The 19,281-nt window shown below is 45.0% G+C and overlaps 1 protein-coding gene and 1 pseudogene across 3 annotated transcripts in view; one reads left to right on the top strand and one right to left on the bottom strand.

Annotated features, from left to right (window-relative positions):
- Nhsl2 (NHS like 2) overlaps positions 1-19,281 on the bottom strand; it is a 262,855-nt gene that overhangs the window by 37,030 nt on the left and 206,544 nt on the right. The gene's annotated exons all lie outside the window — the stretch shown is intronic.
- LOC110563153 (large ribosomal subunit protein uL22-like) lies at positions 1,728-2,280 on the top strand (annotated as a pseudogene).

Genomic DNA, 19,281 nt, shown 5'->3' on the forward strand with positions numbered 1-19,281 from the left:
AGAAACACATAAGAAGATGTTCAAAGCACAATTAATCACCAAGGAAACAGAAGTAAAAAAAAAATACTATTTTACATCTACAACAACAATAATAAACAGATACATGTTGGTTAAGATGTGGAGAATTTATTCCCTTCATACACTGCTGATGAATCTACTTTGGAAAACAGCCTTGCAATCTCCAAAAATGTCACACAGAGTTAACTGCATGATGCAACATTTTGCTACTAGGAATATACCCAAGAGAAATGAAAATTATGTCCACGTAAAACTTATACTTGAATGTTCACAGCTGAACTATTTACTCTAGCCCCAAAGTGGAACAATCCAAATATTCATCAACCGGCAAGTAGAAAACCAATCAATCGTACAATGAAACAAAAGTACTGATACATTCTACTCTATGTATAGACCTTGAAACTATCAAGTCGTGTGAAAGAAAGAAAGGCCACATGGTGAATGATCCCATTTTATGACATTCAGAACAGGTAAATTCATAAAATCAGAAACTATATCAATGCTTGCCTAAGGCTGGAGAGAGGCTTGGGAGGAAATGGTGAGTGACTGATAATGGGCACATTAGGGTGATGCTCTAAAATTGATAAGGGTGATGGCTGCATATTCTCTGAAGTTACTTTAGTGTAGTATAAACCCACTGAATTGCACAACTGGAAATGGGGGGATTTTATGGTGTGTTCATGCTTCGTCTCAATAAAGCTGCTCTGAAGCAAAACAACCAAACCAACAACAAGCCTTGCAAAACAGAAGTGTAAATAATACTGTACTGAAACATCAAGACAAGATGGGAAAATGTGACTAGGGAAACTATGTGCCAAACTACAACAATCCCAGTGCAGCTCAGTAAAGGCCAGGCAGTGACCATATATTCATAGGCATTGGGCCCAGCGAGAACTAAAGTGTTCATTGGGATGCTAAGCAATATGCTTTAGAGGCAGGCAGCATACTAAACCCTTACTAGTGTCTCTCTCCTGGGGACCACAGTTTAAAAGGGACAGGTGGGGCTGTTAGTACCATATGTGGTTGGTTGGAGCTTTTAGCTCTCCCTTCCCCTCCCCGCCCCTCGCCACCAGACACTCCTACTCCCATCACCTGAGCTGGATCTTGGTCTTACCATGAGCTCTTCCAGCCCTAGAGCAGATTTCACAGCCCAGTTAGGATGCTGGAACTTGGGGAAATGGAGATGACTAGAGTCCACTGAGCAGACATCCCTACAGCAGTCGATGAACTTGGACAGCTTCTAAGAACTCCCTGCATCATAGATGGACTCTCTCCCTCTCCGCTGTGTCCACTCTTTCATGTCCTAGCCATTCCCCAGCTGATCTCCCGGGGCCAGCCTTTCTCTATACTGTGGTTAAGCTTCCTCTAGTGCAAGAGACATTGGTTCAGATCTTCCCCCTTCGAAACTTACAGAACCATGAGTTCTGCTCTACGGCAATGTCACCCGAGGAGCACAGACTCATTCTCCTGCCCATAGATGAGATGCACACAGAGCGGTCATACCACCTTAGTCCTCAACGAGCAGTCTTGACTTCCGCTCTGCCTGTTGCTTATTCATGAAGTATATGTTTCTCCACTTCACCAGTGCATACTCACTAGATTCTAAAGATGTATTTCTCTAACCACATTTTAAAAGTTTGAAACTGTAGAAAGAAATCATGCATAAGTTCACCTTGTCCCTCTTCCTGAAAGCAGCCAGTGGGTGACCCATGAAGATAGTTCACTACTCTCTTGACCCAGAAACCATACAACATCACAGAAATCAAGAGGTTCAAACCTTCTTGTTTACTGTAAGAACAGCCAGGAAATTGTCCAGGCCATCAGGGGTATACATATTCAAAGAGCCAGCAAGTATCTGAAAGATGCCACTTGAAAGAAGTACCACCATTCTGGTGGTATAACGACGGAGTCAAGAGGTGCACCCAGGCCAAACAGTGGGCCTGGACACAGAGTCGGTAGATAAAAAAAGAATGCTATTTTTTTTTTTTTTGCTGTTGTTGTTGTTGCACATGCTTAAAAGTGCAGAGTAATGCTGAATCTAAGAGTTTAGATGTAGATTCTCTAGTCATAGAATGTATCCAGGTGAACAAGGCACCTAAGATACGCCATTGAACTTACAGAGCTCCTGGCTGGATTAATCCATACATGAGCTCCCCCTGCCACATTGAGATGCTCCTCACTGAAAAGGAACAAGTTGTCCCAAAGCCAGAAGAGGAGGTTGCACAGAAGAAAAAAAATATCCCAGAAGAAACTGAAAACTGATGGCATGGGAATAAATTTGGCATAAAAGAAAAAAAAGAAGAAGAAGAAAAAAAAGTTCACCTTGTACACACACACACACAAACACACACACACACACACACACACACTTATACCACCACAGAAATGATAGAATTTTACTTAGCAAATCACAGGGACTTTATGATCCACTTAGAATCACTGGCATGCTTTAGGAATATGTCTGTATATTTATATAATATATATATAATATAACATATAGTATATTGTATAATGTATATTATAATTAATATAATATAATATATCCCATGAAGCAGATGTTATGATTTTTCTCATGTTACAGATGAAGAAACTGAGACACTGAGAGGTTACAGAGCTTGTCCAAGGTCATACCCAGGCTACCTGGTACCAGAGTTTGTGTTCACAACTCTTAGGGGAAACAAAAACACAGAATATTTAGCACCACTTCTCGATACTCCAGATGAGGGATGGAACCCAGAAATCTGCATGCCTAACAGCTTCCCAAAGAATGCTAATGCTTTTGGTACAAGGACTATGCTTTGGTGACCACTGCCCTACACTATGGTGCTTTTGACAGTAACATATAGCTCAGAGATACCTGGAACCCAAACAAGAGTGGCCAGGAAGGTGGCATGACTTGCTGCCCACTCTCTTCTCTCATTCCCTCATCCTTGCAGGAGACCCATATCACAAGGAGGTCACCTTATTCGTGCCAGCCTCAGACACAATTAGCTAAATGTGATCCCATCCATTAAAGGGATTGATAAATCAGTCCCTGGCTGTGAGGTTGCTCCAGCTGCAGCTGAATTAGTGCTCGTGCTGTCACTTGCCTGGTGCCTGCAGCCAATTGATCTCACAGGCTAATAAGATTAACTCAAGATGAAGTCAGCTGGACTGCCTATAGCCTTCTTTGTCCCCCAAACTTGAGGAAATTCACGGTAGGAAAAAAAGTTGTCATTACGAAGTCCTGCAGAAAAGGGAGGGCTTCAACTAAGTCAAGATCAGCTCAGAGTTCTTCGGACATGGTGACTACGGGAAACCAACCGGCTCAGCACTAACAAGGAGGAAGGTTTGTCCATCTGACCTAGAAACAAATGGTTGGCAAGTCTGAGCAGTTACGTTCCGAGAGAGAGAGAGAGAGAGAGAGAGAGAGAGAGAGAGAGAGAGAGAGAGAGAGAGAGAGAGAGAGAGAATGGAGAGAATGGCACTTTGGAGATACCTAGCTTTGAGAGGTCCTCTGCCTAACCCAGCTGTGTGAACTCCCTGAGCTTAGGTTTCCTCATTGATAACTTGCAGTACTGTTAAAGGATCATAGGGTCCAAAGCAGTGCCTGCATCCTGGGAAGCACCTAAACTAAGGATCTTCCCAGGCAGACCTGCAAAGATCATTGCCCAAGGACAGGAGTCTGGATAGAGATCAGTGTTCAGAGTGGTAGATGCAGTCAGGACTCACTGCAGTTAAATGATGTTTTTTTTTTCTCTCCTTTATTTTCTCAAAATCCCTTAAGTGTGGTTGTAGCTTCGTAGTAGAGAGCTTGTCTAGTATGTGTGAGGACCTAGGTTCAATTTTCAGCACACACATGCACAAGAAAGAAAGGAAAGAAGGGAAGGAAAAAGGAAAAGGAAGGAGAAAAAGCAAGCGAGCTTCTGATACCTACCTTCGTGGAGGTGACCTCTGCTAAGGAGTGAGGGCTGTGATGAGCCAGTCAGATTCTCACCTCAGAAATAAATGATAAACCTACTGATGCTGGAGTTGTCAAAAGAAGGCATTCATTATCGAACTGCTTTGAGGCTTGCTTTATCTAATGTCACGCCTCCTTCTCCAGCAGTGACTTCATCCCAACTTAGAGCAGTTCAGAGCATCCATCTCAGCTCCAGAGGTCCTCCCTCCCACCACTTTGAGAGGGTTTGGGGAGGGAGCTTGTTCTATCAACCATGAGTTTACAGTAGCTTTTTGGCACACACACTTTCCACAGACGAGGATCCCAAGAGCGCCCCACAACAGCCCTCCTATATTAATGTCCGCCTCAGTGCCAACTTGGCATGGAGGGAAGTTTGTGGGGTGAAGACATCTCCACCACTGAGTGACGACATAGCCAGCTGCCACTTCCTGCTTCCTTTGCCTGCTAATAGTTTCTAGACAACTTCTCTCTTCAAAAATGTGTCAACTTTTATCCGTCATGCTTTTCTTTTTATTCTTATTTCAAGAACAAGTTTATCACAGTTAGAGATCAAAGCAAACAGATTGAACGAGGAACATCCTCATCTGACATTGAGAGGCAAGCACTGCTGATACCTTGGGTCTATCTTTCTGGAAGTTTTCCTATGTCAAACAAAGATGCGATCACACTGTAAACATTATCCTGTGGTTTGTGTAGGTTCTCCCTTGCTACCATGATAAATATTTATTGCCTAGTTACTTTGTGAGAACTGAGAAATGAAGGCTCAGAAGCTTGTGGAAAGTCAGAAACCGTATCCAGCTCCCTCATGAGTCAGATGTGGAAACTGAGGTCCAGAAAGAGGAAGGGATGTTCTCAAGTCCTACACTGAATGAACGTGACAGAGGCTCCTCCCCAGCCACTGGAGACCGCTCAGATTACCTTCTGACCTGAGTTACCCAACAAGGTTCAAAGCGGGAAAGAAGCAGGAAGTGGCATGTATATAAAAGTATTGCAAGAAAATGAGGCGGGCTCACCAGTGTGCCTGTGTCCAGATCACATTAATGGTTCAGGGCTTTGCCCTTGCCAGGGATCTGAGGTTATGCATGGAGTTCTCACGGGAGTAAGAAATCTGTGGACAAAGTGCTCTTCTCTGCCCATGCCATCCCTTCTCTTGCTTGGTCCTTTGTATCTCTGCCTTCTATCAAAGGAGCTACAGCAATCAAATAAAATTTTCTTACTGAAATTCACTTAGGAATGAGGGAATTATTTTGATACCCAAAGCAAACATGTACAACAACAACAACAACAACAACAAATACGTAAACTGGACTTTATCGAGGTTACAAACTTTTGAGTCTCAAAGTTCACCATGAAAGGGCTCATGGTAGCTGGGACTGCATGCAAAAGACAGGCACAAGATGAAGGCAGCCAAATTTCCAACATGGATGGGGGAGGAGGGGCTCATGAGTCCCACCTAGCTGAGGAGCTACTGGAGAGACAGTTTGTTTTAGATGCAATTCTTGATAGGCTGTCCATGCTCCAGTGGATGGTTCTACACCCACTTACGTACTGGCAGCACCAAGTGGATTCCGTGGGTTTAAAAAAGAGTACATAAAGATGGGAGAGGGGATAAAGGAAGAACTGGAGGGGAAGTGGGTTTTGGATCTGATCAAAATGCATTATATGCATGTATGATATTCTCAAATAACAAATAAAAAGGGGGGGAAATTAAAGGGTAACTCAAACAATGAAGAAAATATTTGTCAGTCATGTATTTGATAAGGAATTTGTATCTAGAGTACCGTATATTTTGACAACTCAACAATAAAAAGGAAGGGCTAGAGAGGTGGATTGGCAATTAAGAGCACTGGCTGCTCTTCCAGAGGTCCCAGATTCAAGTTCCAGCAACCACATGGCAGCTAGCTCCAATGATCTGTAACTCCAGTGCCAAGGGATCTACTGCCCTTAGGAAGCCTCTTCTGACACTGATCCATGCGGTGCACAGCCATGGAGGCAGGCAAAACACCCATAAACCTAAATTAAAAATAATAATCCAAAGGGAAATAACAGCTGGGCATGGTGATGCAAATTGCTAATTCCAGTACTTGTATTGCAGGGGCTGGAAGATCATGAGTTTGAGGCCAGCCTGGGTGTACACACGGAGTACCAGGGCACTCAGTGCCACAAGGTTAAACCTTGTTTCAGATGACCAATAAGCAAAAGACAAGAATGCAAACTGAACCACAGTGGGAACCACTTCATACTCAGTAGCGTGGCCAGCACCAGGAGACAGCTGATAACAATGGTGGTGAGGAAAACGGTGCAGCCACTATGGAAAACAGCTCGGCAACTCCTCAAGTGATTAAACAGAGAGCTTACACAGAGAATCACCATACAGCCTGGCAACCTACCCCAGGCATCTACCCCAAAGATATGAAAACCTATCAAGTGTTTATAGTACCATTATGTCTAATAGGCAAAACCAGTAAACCTTCTGTGGCGGTGTGAATGAGATGGACTCCATAGTTCCAGGCATTTGAATACTTGATCCCCAAATGATGACCCTGAGAGGTTTACGTGTAGCTTTGCTAGAGAAAGTATGTCACTGGAGGAATCATGCACTCTTAACCCTCTGGAATTGTAAGCCCAAATAAACTCTTTTCTTCTGTGAGTTGCCCTGGTCATGGTGTTTTATCACAACAGTAGAAGAGCGGTGAATACACCGCCCACATGTTTATCAAATGTTAATGGAGAAAAAGAGAAACGGTGCGACATTATTCAGCCACGAAAAGAGCCGAGTGCTGCTCCATGGCATAACATGTGGGAACCTTGAAGACACTATGCTAGGTAGCAGAAGTCAGTTGCAGGGTCCCACATTGTATGATTCTGTGTATATGAAGTGTCCATAACAGGCCAGTCCACAGAGACAGGAAATAAATGGAGGGTTGCCTCATGGTAGGGATGGATTCGGGGGGGGGGGGCTGGTAGAAGTAGAAAGTGACTGCCCATGAATGAACTATGTCCTCAAATGTGGTGACAGTTGCTCATACCTGGGAATAATACACTAAGTACCATTGGATTGTATGTGTTAGATATCACCTATCTAAAGCATACAAGGTGAGCTGTATGGCAAGTGAACTCTATTTCAAGCTGTTAGAAAAGAAAAAGGCAAATTACACCCCATTGCTCTGCTCCCCATTCTTTCTCACCACACTACACCAAAATGCAAGTGCTTAGTATAAGCTGAGGAAGCTGACCTCTGGTCCCTGCCCCCCATCTGGCCCCATTGCTCACCATTCTCTTTGCTTATATCTTTCTCATCACAGAGGCTTTCTTACTGTTCCTCATATATGCCAAGCCAATTCCAAAGTTAAGACTTTTGATTAACATACTAAAATCTGTACACCTAAAGGAGCTAAGCAAGAAGGAGGACTCTGGGTAAGATGCTTAACTCTCATTCAGAAAGGCAAAGAGGATGGACATAAGAAGAGGGGGAAAACAGGGAACAGGACAGGAGCCTACCACAGAGGGCCTCTGAAAGACTCTACCAAGCAGGGTATCAAAGCAGATGCTGAGACTCATAGCCAACCTATAGCAGGGAATTTTATGAAAGAAGGGGGAGATAGGAAGACCTGGAGGAGACAGAAACTCTACAAGGAGAGCAACAGAACCAAAAAATCTGTGCACAGGGGTCTTTTCTGAGACTGATACTCCAACCAAGGACCATGCATGGAGATAACTTAGAACCCCTGCTCAGATGTAGCCCATGACAGCTCAGTGTCCAAGTGGTTACCCTATAATGGGAACAGGGACTGTCTCTGACATGAACTCAGTGGCTGGCTCTTTGGTCACCAACCCCTGGGGTTGGGGGGAAGCAGCCTTACCAGGTCACAGAGGAGGACAATGCAGCCAGTCCTGATGAGACCTGATAGGCTAGGGTTAGACAGAAGGGGAGGAGGGCCTCACCTATCAGTGGACTAGGAGAGGAGCAAGGGAGGAGCAGAGGGAGGGAGGGTGAGATTGGGAGAGGATGAAGGAGGCGGCTACAGCTGGGATACAAAGTGAATAAAGTGTAATAAAAAAATAAAAAGGCAAAAAAAAAAAAGACCTTGCACCACCATTCACTCTGCCAGAAACACGATTTGAATGTGCTTAAACATCCCTTCAGAAAGGCTGTCTGTGATTTTTGCTATGGCGGCTCCACGCTATTCACTCTAGCCATATCGCTCCGCTTTTCTTCACAGTCCTTAACACCACTTATAACTTTTCTTCTTTATTGATTTCATTGTTAAACTGCTTGCCTCACCCGGAGGCCAGGGTCCTTATCTGTCTTGGTTGTCAACATAGCCATAGTCGGAGGCACATAATAGACGCTCAGTAAGTGCATGTGGGATGAACAAATGCATGAATTGCTCTTCGGCTGTTTTTGAAACTACCCACTCTTTCTTCTAAGGAAGAATATAAGCGTTCAGAGTTCCTGCAGCCCTTCCCTGCCCCTCAAAATGCTACATGAAATGGCTGCTGCAATTGGTCTTTCTCTCTCCCTTTTTTCTCCTGGAAGGGTCTTATCTTTTCATGAAGCTCACTAGTTGCAATCTGGTCACACATCCAATGCCCCAGCTACAGCCTTCTCCATCAATACTGTGGCTGCTTGCTAACCTTTGTTCTTTTCACTGCTTAAGGCCCTCCTGAGGGAAGGGGCCGCAATCAGAATTTCTGGGACCTCACATTCAGTACTGTTTCCTCTGTAAACATGTTTCTCTTTCTGCCCAAACAGTAGCCCAGGGTCGGCATATACTTGTCTGAAGCTATGGGCCTCAATCCTGCTTGAACGTTAGAACCATCCAGGGATATCCAAATACCCATTCTGAGCTTCACATTTGACTTCTTTGTTCAGAGTCAGGTTCAACATAAACTGTTTTAAAAAGCTCCCTGGGCAAGCCTTCAAAAGCATTTACTGGGTCTCCATTATATGTCAGGGACTAGACAAACCCTGTGCATACATTATCTCCAATTTCCACAACACATTTTCATTACAAAAATGAGACAGAGAGAGACTATATAAATTGTCCAGGTCACAGTTGGTAAACAATAGATCCACATTGAAATTCAGGTCCCTCTAGCAGTTAATTTTCCAACCCACTCTGCAAAGGCAGATATAATTTCAAGATATTCAGTTGAAGAGCTGACTATTAACCTTACTGAAACATCTCGTGATATATACAGTCACACAAACATTGTCCCACGGATACATGTAATTTTTATGTGTTGGCTAAAATGAATTTAAAAAGCTCTCTTTGAGAATCTTTTGGTCTTGGATTTTTACCATATATGTGTGTGTATATCATTATATATACATATAAATGACAAGTTTAAAAGCCTTGTGAAAAAACAAACAAACAGATAAAGTTTCAACTTTTCGGAATAGCGATGTGAGGGATAGAACCCAGGACCTTGCATGTGCTAGGCAAGCACTCCAACACCAAACGGTATCCCCAGTCATTTTAAAAACACTTAATTTTTTTTTTATGGAGACAGAAACAGGGCTCACTCTGTAGTCTAACTAGCCTACAAGTCTTCTACCTCAGCCTCCCAAGTGCTGGGATTATCGCCATGTACACCAGGCTCAGCTAGGGTTTCTTTGAAAAAAGTTTAACAATTAAATGTACGGTCAGTGTGGCAGCACATACCTTTTCCTAGCACTCAGGATGCAGAAGCAGGTGGATCTCTGTGAGTAAGTTCCAGTCCAGCTAGAGCTACAAAATGAGGCCCTGTCTTTAAAAAAAAAAAAAAAAAAAAAGACAGTGAAAAACAGGTACTGTTAATTCTTTCAGGTCTAGCTTCCTTTTTCCAATTCCAGGAAGTTGAGACTCACTTTGCTACTGAGTAGGGGGTGCTAATTTACATACTGGGTGGTGCTGGACACCCTTTCAGTTAGCTCTAGCTTAAATAATGGGTTATATGCCTTAGTGTATCCCACTGGCAAGGTCCTACAGTGTGACCTATCCAGATGGGACAATGGGATCCTAAACTGACCTTTACCCTCATTCCTGGTATAGAGACAAAAGTCCAGGAAAATGTGTTCACAAATTGTTTTCCATTATTGGAAAAGTCCCTGTCCCCTAAACATTGTACCTAACCTCCACGGCCAAGTTACTTTCCTAATCCTGGTTTCTATAACAACATGACTTAATGAAGGAATAATTTTTTTCTTAAAATAATTTGACCCGTTTCCATATCAACGGGGGTTTATTTTGGTTCCGCGTACAGCGAGGGATTGGTAGCCAGCACTTGGCAACACCTTCTGCACCTTTGGAAGGCCTGGAATTCCCAGCCCTTGAGAAGTGGCATAGGGGTCTCAGTGGCCAGGTAAGCTGAGGAGGCCACAAGAAAAGCAGCAGTGTTGATACCGTAGACCTTTATTCTTGGGTCTTTTGTGGTGTGAGGATGGAAGAAGGGGGAAGCAACAAGCCTTTTCAAGATCTTTTTGAACTCTGAGGCTTCCATATGCAAATACCATATTGCTGGACCTCCCTCAGAGGAGCACAGGCCAGGAGTGATGACAGAGAGGAGCAGGGAGCAGCATCGTGTACACAGTAAATTATTCCATCAGTGGCTGGCTATGGGTGGCCTGTTTCAGCAAGCATGACTAAGAAGCTAGTTGGGATCAGGCCTGTACAGAGGTCTTGGGTATTCCTCTCTGCCATTGGGGAGCCCCAGTGCAGTGTTCAGAGGCTGCCCTTCTAGGACACTGCTTCCTAAAACCTTCATGCTTAGGAATTTCCAAGTACCCAGGGATCTCACTGAAATGTAGGCTGGGATGCAGGAGGCAAGAAGGGGGTCACACAGAGGTTCTGGATTCTGCATGTCCTTCCAGGTACTCATATCCTACTTTGAGGTGCAAGGAGCTAAGCAAATTAGAAATTGGAAGAGAAAACATTTCAAGGCCAGCAGGAAGCTTCTTATCCTCCATTCCTGGCACCCTCCAGAGGATGCTTAGTCCTGTGGGTCTCGGCTACATTTCCCACTGGAGTAGAGCTATTTTTCACTTGAGTGAGTAGGGATTTCTGTTTTGCCTTCTGAGGTACTTCTGGGGTCTTTAATAAACAAGAATGAAAACCTGGTAGAGCCAGGGTGGTTCAACAACTCCAACTAGTGACCACCAGAATTGCTTCAGTTCCTTCTTGAGCAAGGTCGAGTCAGTCAACTGACACGGCATGGGGAAGAAAGAGTCCAGAACATTCTCAATGAAGACCCCACTTAATGGGGCTGGAGAGATGGCTCAGCAGTTCAAAGCACTTGTTGCTCTTTTAGAAGACCTGGGATCAGTTCCCAGCATCTACATGGTGGCTCACAACCCTCTGTAACTCCAGTTCCAGGGGATCTGATGCCTTTTTTGGACCCCCTGGGCATCAGGAACATAGTTGGTACATACACACTCATAACCATAAAATAAATATATCTAAAACCTCCCACTTTTTAAAAAGACCATGTTTGAACACACACTTTGGAGTGCTGTGTTAGAGGAGAGCCAGCACAAGTCACGTCGTGTCTCTGTGCTCCATCTACATAATGGAGATACTCATAGCTAATGTATACGGATGTTTTTAGCCATTGAAAGAATATTTGTAAAGGACCCAAGACACAGTTGGGCCCCTTTTTAGTGAGTTCACTCCTAAGTGTATACAGACTTCCTTCTGTGTGTTGGTCACATAGACCCTAGGACTGGTAAGTACAAAGGCTCTGGAGTGGGAAAGCATGACAGTGGAGGTCAATGTATCTTTGGAGTATGACTGAGGCGGAGTGTAGTTGTTAAAAAGGACATTGCAGAGGTGAGCAAGAGACACGTTGCCACAAGGTCTTGCAGACCATTGGTCAGGCACTCAGATTTGGTGCCCAGTATAACTGAAAGCCATTGGAAGGATGGGTTTGGGGCAGGAATGAGACGCGATATGACCGAACTGGCTGCTTCATGGCCTGTTCTGCTGGTAACATGTGCTCAGTGTTTCTTTCCTCCCTACCTGGTTGTAGAGAGGTCCCCTGAACTTGCAGGGCTGCCCAGCAGATTTTGGCTGCAGAAGCAGGGTGGCCTGCATGCGCTACTAGTCTGCTACAGTTGGCATAGGCTAGTCAACAGGGACTGTGTATCGGGCAGGCCCTCTTGTTCTGCAGTACACTTCACAGGTCCAAATCCTTGGTCTGCCACGTATTTTAGCTATGAGACCCTGGGTAAATCATACTGATATAATGGGCCTCAGTGTCCTCACATGGTAAGGATGTAGACTAAGGCATAAAATATTATGTTATAGCCAAAGCTACCTTAGGGGTGTCTGGGTAGTTTCTTCCCAGGATAGATGAGAACATTGGCTTTCCCTCTGCTTGCTGCCTAAGTATGACAAGAACCTGTTGACTAGACAGTGGATAGGTGATCTTCGGTGAGTTAGTGGATGGGTAAGAACTGTCACAGAATACTGAAAATACAACAGCTAATTTTTGCCTGGGACCACAGAGAGCATTTATGTGCCAGGTTGCCCAGACTTGCCCTCCTACTTTGAGGAGTCACCAAGATTCTATCGTGTGTGTGTGTGTGTGTGTGTGTGTGTGTGTGTATTCAAACTTCCTACAGCTACTGTACATTTCAAGTACTGGGAAGAATTTGTGTCTTGTCAGTTGGCATGAGGACATGAAAGTCAAAATCAAAAGCCAACATTTTTTGATTTCTGTCTTTTAAAACGAAGCTCAACCTCCTTTTCCTTGATGGCTCTAAAAATATCAGGTTTCACAGGCAACCCACAGACCTGAGAACAGGACTGTAACCTCAATGTGGTGACACCCTCTCTCTGAGATATGGGTCATCCCAGGAAGGAACACAGAGACCACAGACCTGCTTCTGTGTCTTGCTTAGTTTGGCAACCTTTTAATCACAAACTATGCTGAGAATGGCGCTGGCTCCATCTCCTCCAACTTCCTGAACCCATGGTGTGTAGCTTGGCTCTAAATGAGAGTGAGCTATTGGAGGAAATACTGAGGACCCAGAAGTACAGGTACCAAAGCTTCTTGGTCCCACAGTTCCAATGATTGCTGTGGGAGGCCACGTGAGGCTGACTCAGAGGACTGTGTAGGGGAGTTGCATTTTCTACAGCACTCAAACACCAGCTCTTGAGCTGCTGCACCTCAGCCGTTCCATGCTCAAGAGAGACTTCAAGAATCATTTCAGGCAGCCTCATGCTCAGAACCCTTTAGTATCTCCTTGGCACCTGAAGAATACAAGTATCACTTCCTATCTTTGCATTTGAGGCCATCCCCACTGACTCCAATCAACTGCTTTCCTTTTAAGCCTCTAACACAGTTTCTTAATTTTTCTTTTTTTTTTTTTTTTTTTTTTACTTATGTGGTATTTGCCTGTGTGTGTGTGTGTGTATGTATAAACCATGTGCATGCCTGGTACCTATGAAGGTCAGAAGAGGGTGTTGGATGCTCTAAAACTGGAGTTATTATAGATGGTTCTTAGCTGCCATATAGGTGCTGGGAACTGAACCTCGATCATCTGGAATAGCATTCAGTGCTCTTAACTTCTGAGCCATCTCTCCAGCCCCTATTTTATTATATTTTATTTTGATTTTTCAAGACAGGGTTTCTATATGTGTAGCCTTGGCTGTCCTATAGTTACTCTGTAGGTCAAGCTGGTCTCGAACTCACAGAGATTTACCCACCTCTGCCTCCTGAGTGCTGGGATTAAAGGCATGTACCACCACTGGTGTCTAGCCCTTAATTTTAATGAAAAAAAAAAAACTTTATGTGTATGGGTGTCTTGCCTGATTGTATGTCTGTGTATCATGTATGAGCCTGTTTTCTGAGGCCAGAAGAGTCCATCAGATCCTCCTGGAATTGAAGCTAGACACAGTTGTGAGCTGCCATGTAGGTGCTGGGAGTTTTACACAGGTCCTCTGGAAGAGCAGCCTCTCAACCTCTCAGCCATCTCTCCAGCCCTGATATCTTAATATTTTCATGGCTTTGGTTCCTTCAGGAACCTGACAATATCTATAGACCTTTTCTTAGAATGTTTTCACAAGCAGAAAATAAAACACATAGGATGGCAGAGGAAGTCAGCTGGATTTAAAGTTATCCATACAGATTTTTAATTCATGGCGTGCAACCTGTGCTTCATCATTAACACATTAAGTAACAAGATTTAGCAGTGGCTCTGGTAACTACCATAGTTTTCAAGTAGTTGTTAGGTAGAACAAATTTTCAAGATATCCGCAGCAACTTCAGCGACTCAGAAACATCTGTGGTTTCTTCATAGACAAAGTCTTAGATACTGCTCATGCTACTGTAATGCACTACTTGGAAAACAGGCTAAATTCCAATTAGAGGTTTGTGGTCATCTGGTTGTGTACATTTGAGCTACAGGGACTCTAACCGTAGCTATGATTGGATATTAGTACTTCCTTGAACAAATGTCATGCAGCCCGTGTCCATCATGGTAAAAACTCCACTCTCCATGTAGACCTTTTGCCAGGGCTCAGAGCCCGGAGCAACACAAGCCACTGCCTGCTCGGCACACAGCCCACTTGGGCAGTTCCCAGGGGTATCTTCACAGGCTTCTTCCACTCTAGTTCCAGTCTTGCTTAAGTGATTACATGGCAGCTTACTACCATTTGCAACTCCAGTTCGGGAGAATCTGACATCCTCTTCTAACCTTAGAGGGCACCAGGCGTACACGTGGTATGCACATACGAGCAGGCAAATCGCCCATACACATAAAATAAATGAATCATTTAACCTGGTCTACAGAGTGAGTTTACAGGAAAGCCAGGGCTACACAGAGAAACCCTATCTCAAAACAAAACAAAAACCAAAAACAAACAAACAAACAAACAACAACAACAACAACAACAAAAGGTTTGCTTTTAGAAAAAAGCACCCAGGCACCAAGTTCCAGGGATTGTTCATGGTTATGGAGCACCTAGTTGAAGCAGTCATTCTAAGATTCCAAGCGACGATGAGGCTCTCGGGCTTCCGGGAGTGCTTTCTATCCTTTGCTACCACATGTAAAACATCTTGCAGAGCACAGGACAATATTGTAAAATGAGGAACCTGAATTGCAACTGTACTGTCAGTAGAAAACATTGAGCAAACACCCTAAGAAGTGGTCCTTGTTTGTCCGCACCTGGGGCAGAATCAACTGATGCACATTTCTCAAGGCCCCTCTCAAGTCGCTTCCGGCCTGAAAGGTAGGTCATCTTTACTGCCTGCATTGCAACTGAGTCACAGATGGTGAGAGAGGTCTCTCCCTGGTTTCACCCACTGAAGCTCAAATGCAAGTTTTGATAAGAGTACAAAAAGTCAAAAAGCTCTGCGGACGTCTGCCAGTTGTTATCAGGGAGGGCAGGATTGGCAGGTCAACACTTTGAGTTTCCTCTAGGTCCCTGGTACTTAGGACTCTTATGGTTCTGTGCCATGGGAAAGAAAGCCTGTCTTCAGCAGCCTCTAGATTGCAACTGGTGCCAGGGAGGGGGCACTCCCACATGGAGCAAGAGGATGCTTTTAGGAAAAAAAAAAAGTTCATAGGCAGGAGTTATCAGGAGCTAGCCTCCTGACCATCTTCTCGGTTTTCCACGAACCAGCCTGATTGCTTCAAAAAGAAGCAAGCAAGCAAGCAAGCAAGCAAACAAAAAAAATCAAACAACCTGGTTCCCTCTTCCCAAGCTCAAATGCTCCAGAAAATGCTTGTAACCCTATGTTGGTGGAGAAGTGGCTTTTGTCAGTATGGCCCATAACTCATAACTCTGATGAAAGAAAGGACTAGTTGCTTCTTCAAAAGGCAATATTCTGTGCCTTTGAAATTGTATCCCCTAAGAATAAACATATTTATTTAGGACTCTTTAGTATAGTGCTTTCTTCTTTTTTTAAAATACTATGTGTAACCACAGAAAATTTCTTTCAGCAATTTCATACGGTCCAATCTATTACATGTTCTCATTTGTTTCTTGCTGCAGCTCCTGGATGTTCTTAGCCCCATTGTACAGAGTGGAGATGAAAAGACTTTTGATTAACGATATATAGGAGACAACAGACTTCAGATGTGAACTAAGTTCACTGAATGGCAGTCCTCATGCTCTTGATCCTAAAGGTAGGATGGAGCTCAAAGCAATGATGAGGGGAGTGGCAGAGCCACAAGAGTCTTCAGTTGGTTTGACTTTGGGACCTTTTCTTAGTGGGGCAGATCAGTGGGTACCCAGGTGCCTGCATACAATGTTTCAAAGTGACAAGGTGACAAGTTTAAGTTGGGGGACTTTGAGAGTGAGAGGTACAACCAAAAACAATATCCAGGGCCATGTGACTCCATATCCATATTCATGGATACACCCATCCATCTGAGGCAACTACTGAGTAGTTTCCACAGACAGGCTAGGCTCTCTGTGAGCTTCTGTGCTATGGACATATGGACAGGGTTTCTGGGTGTCGGCCAGCCAGTGAAGGGGCAGGATGTTGGGAGGCAGAAAGCCATCATGCTCGCATTCTGAATTGCTGAGAAAATCATCCTGTTTTACTAGCCCAGGCTGGTTTGTTGGGAGGGTACAGCTTATGTGATCAGGTAGAAAGAAGCTAGCTTGCTGCCTGACCCTTTTAGGAGCCTGATGCCACTGCAAGTTTATGGCCGAAGGGCTGGCAAAGAGAGTGGTGAGGATGAAAGAGAAATGCTGGCACTCCACCCTAGGCACTTCAGAGGCAATGGAGACACTGCAGGCAGTGCCAGTGACCAAGAGCTCCCTCCCGCAGCAAAGCTGCTCTGAACCTTGGCTCGCCTCAGGCTCTGTTTTGGTAGCTGGCCAGTTAGGGAGGGCAGGCAAGGGAAGAGAGCTGGCTTGGAAATCATCAAGCAGTGGGCACTGGGCCACCACCTTTGCCCAGGGAAAGTATGTGGCCCTCTGCAAAGGATAATCCTACTTCTCAGCATCCTGCCAACCTCAGCCGTGGGGCAACTCTCAAGGCTACTGTAGAGTCCAAATGCTTCCCCAAATGGCCTGGTGTACTCGGACTGGGCCAAAGCTGGATGTCTCATCCCCTGGGCTCTCCAGATACTAGTCTTCTTCCACACTGCCAGCACCATCAGGTACCAAACCTGAACCCCAGATCCCCTTACAGTCAGTAACCGTGCCCTTGCTCACCATTCCGCGCTCCAGGCTGTGATGCCATGCTGTCGCCACTGCTGCACAGGACCACAGTAGTCATGGCCACCCAAGTTAAGATCTCACAGTTGAGTAAGCCACAATATGGGTTCCTCCCACCACACTCTCTCTGACCTCAGAGGCAGGGCTTTCCTCAAAGCCCCGTTGCCACACAACTCAGCTTTTGCAAAAAAAGGGAAATGGGCACTGGGTCTTGAGTACAATGAAACTTTTAAGAAATTGTGAGCAGAGGCACCTCTGAAGGTGGAGAAAGAGGAACCTGTCCTGGGCCTCAGAATACCCCTGAGTAGCAGGTCTTTTTCTTGTCTCTGGCTAGCAGAACTGGAGCCCATGGAGAAGAGAAGAGGAGAAAGGAGAGGAGAGGAGGGGAGGGGAGAGGAGAGTAAAGGAGAGGAGGAAAGAGGATGGGAGGGGAGGAAAGAGGAGAGGAGGGGAGGAGAGGAGAGGAGAGGAGGGGAGGGGAGGGGAGGGGAGGGGAGGGGAGGGGAGGGGAGGGGAGGGGAGGGGAGGGGAGGGGAGAGGAGAGTAAAGGAGAGGAGAAGAGGGGAGAGGAGGGAAGAGGATGGGAGAGGAGGGGAGAGGAGAGAAGAGGGAAGGGGAGAGGAGAGTAAAGGAGAGGGGAAGAGGGGAGAGGAGGGAAGAGGATGGGAGGGGAGGGGAGAGGAGGGGAGAGGAGAGGAGGGGAGAAGAGGAGAAGAGAGGAGAGGAGGGGAGAGGAGAGGGGAGGAGAGGGGAAGAGAGGAAAGGGGAGGAGAGAAGAAGGGAGAAGAAGGGAGGAGAGGGGAGGGGAGGAGAGGAGGGGAGGGGAGGGAAGGGGTGGGGAGGAAAGGGGAGGGGAGGGGAGAGGAGAGGAGAGGAGAGGAAAGGAGAGGAAAGGAGAGGAGAAGGACACTTTTGCACCTCTGCTCACAACAAGGCTGGAGAGGCCTCATAAATTGCAGCATCTAGCTTCCTAATCCATTCCTACCAACCACAGAGGTTCACAGCCCAAGTGATATTTTAGATTTCCCTGCCTACTCAACCTCCACTGTCCATTACCGTTGGCACCAGCCACATTAAACATTTGAAATTGGATGGAATTGTAAATCATACACTAGATTTCAAAATCTAACCAAGAATGTACAATGCCTTATTAATTTTAATGTTGATTATATGTTGACATATTTTATATGTTGGATTAAAAATATATCGTTAAAATTCATCTTACCTACTTGACTTTTTTGTGGTGCTAGGGGTAGAACTCAGGGCTCACTGAGTAAGTGCTCAGCTGCTGAGTTATGCCTCTAGTCCTCTTTTTGCTTTTTAAATGTGACTACTGGAAATGGAGGCTACTACTGCCAAAACTGCTAAATGGATGGATGGAACAAAATAGATAATGTAAAACAAACTCCTGTGTATGTGTATGTGTAATATCTGAGTATTACTAGGAAATCCTAAATTCCTTACGAGGCTCGTTATTGTGGTTCACTTAACATTTCTCTTTCTTAGAATGGTGCTGGATCTTCTATTTTAAGTAAATGTCCACCAATCAGAATGGTTCCATACATTCTTCTGCATCCACACAATGTGATGAGGGCTGGAGTTGCAGCTCAGTGGCATTGCACTTTCCTAGCACATGCAAAGCCCTGAGTCCCTAGCACAGACAAAATAAAGAGGAAGTGAGAAAACAGCAGAGTTAATAGTAAATTAAAAAAGCAGGGCTTGAGGTGAGATGGGGTGAGGGAAAGCGAGAACAAGGCATGGTGGTGCATGCCTAGAATCCTAGCTACTCAGGAAGCTGAAGGGGATCACAAAGTCAAGCCTAGCCTGAGGTACAGAGTGAGTTCAAGACCAGCTGGGTAACACCGTGAGATCCTGTCTCAAAAAGCAGAGAGCTGGGAGTACACCTCAGTAGTAAAGTGCCCAGTGCTTGCCTAGCATGAATGAGGCCCTAGGTTCAGTCTTTAGTACCACAAAGCACAGGAGGGGTAAATGGAGGGTGTGATAGTATATATATATATATAACCTTAGCGTTCCAGAGGCTGAAGCCTAAGTAAGGGACACAAGTTGAAGTACAGCCTTGGCTGCATAGCAGGATGCTGTCTCAAAAACAAAGAACACCCTGGACAACAACAAGCGAACAAGCTGGGGCCAGAATGTATAGTGCCG

The sequence above is a fragment of the Meriones unguiculatus genome, chromosome X, assembly GCF_030254825.1.
Source record: "Meriones unguiculatus strain TT.TT164.6M chromosome X, Bangor_MerUng_6.1, whole genome shotgun sequence".
NCBI classification, from domain to species: domain Eukaryota; kingdom Metazoa; phylum Chordata; class Mammalia; order Rodentia; family Muridae; genus Meriones; species Meriones unguiculatus.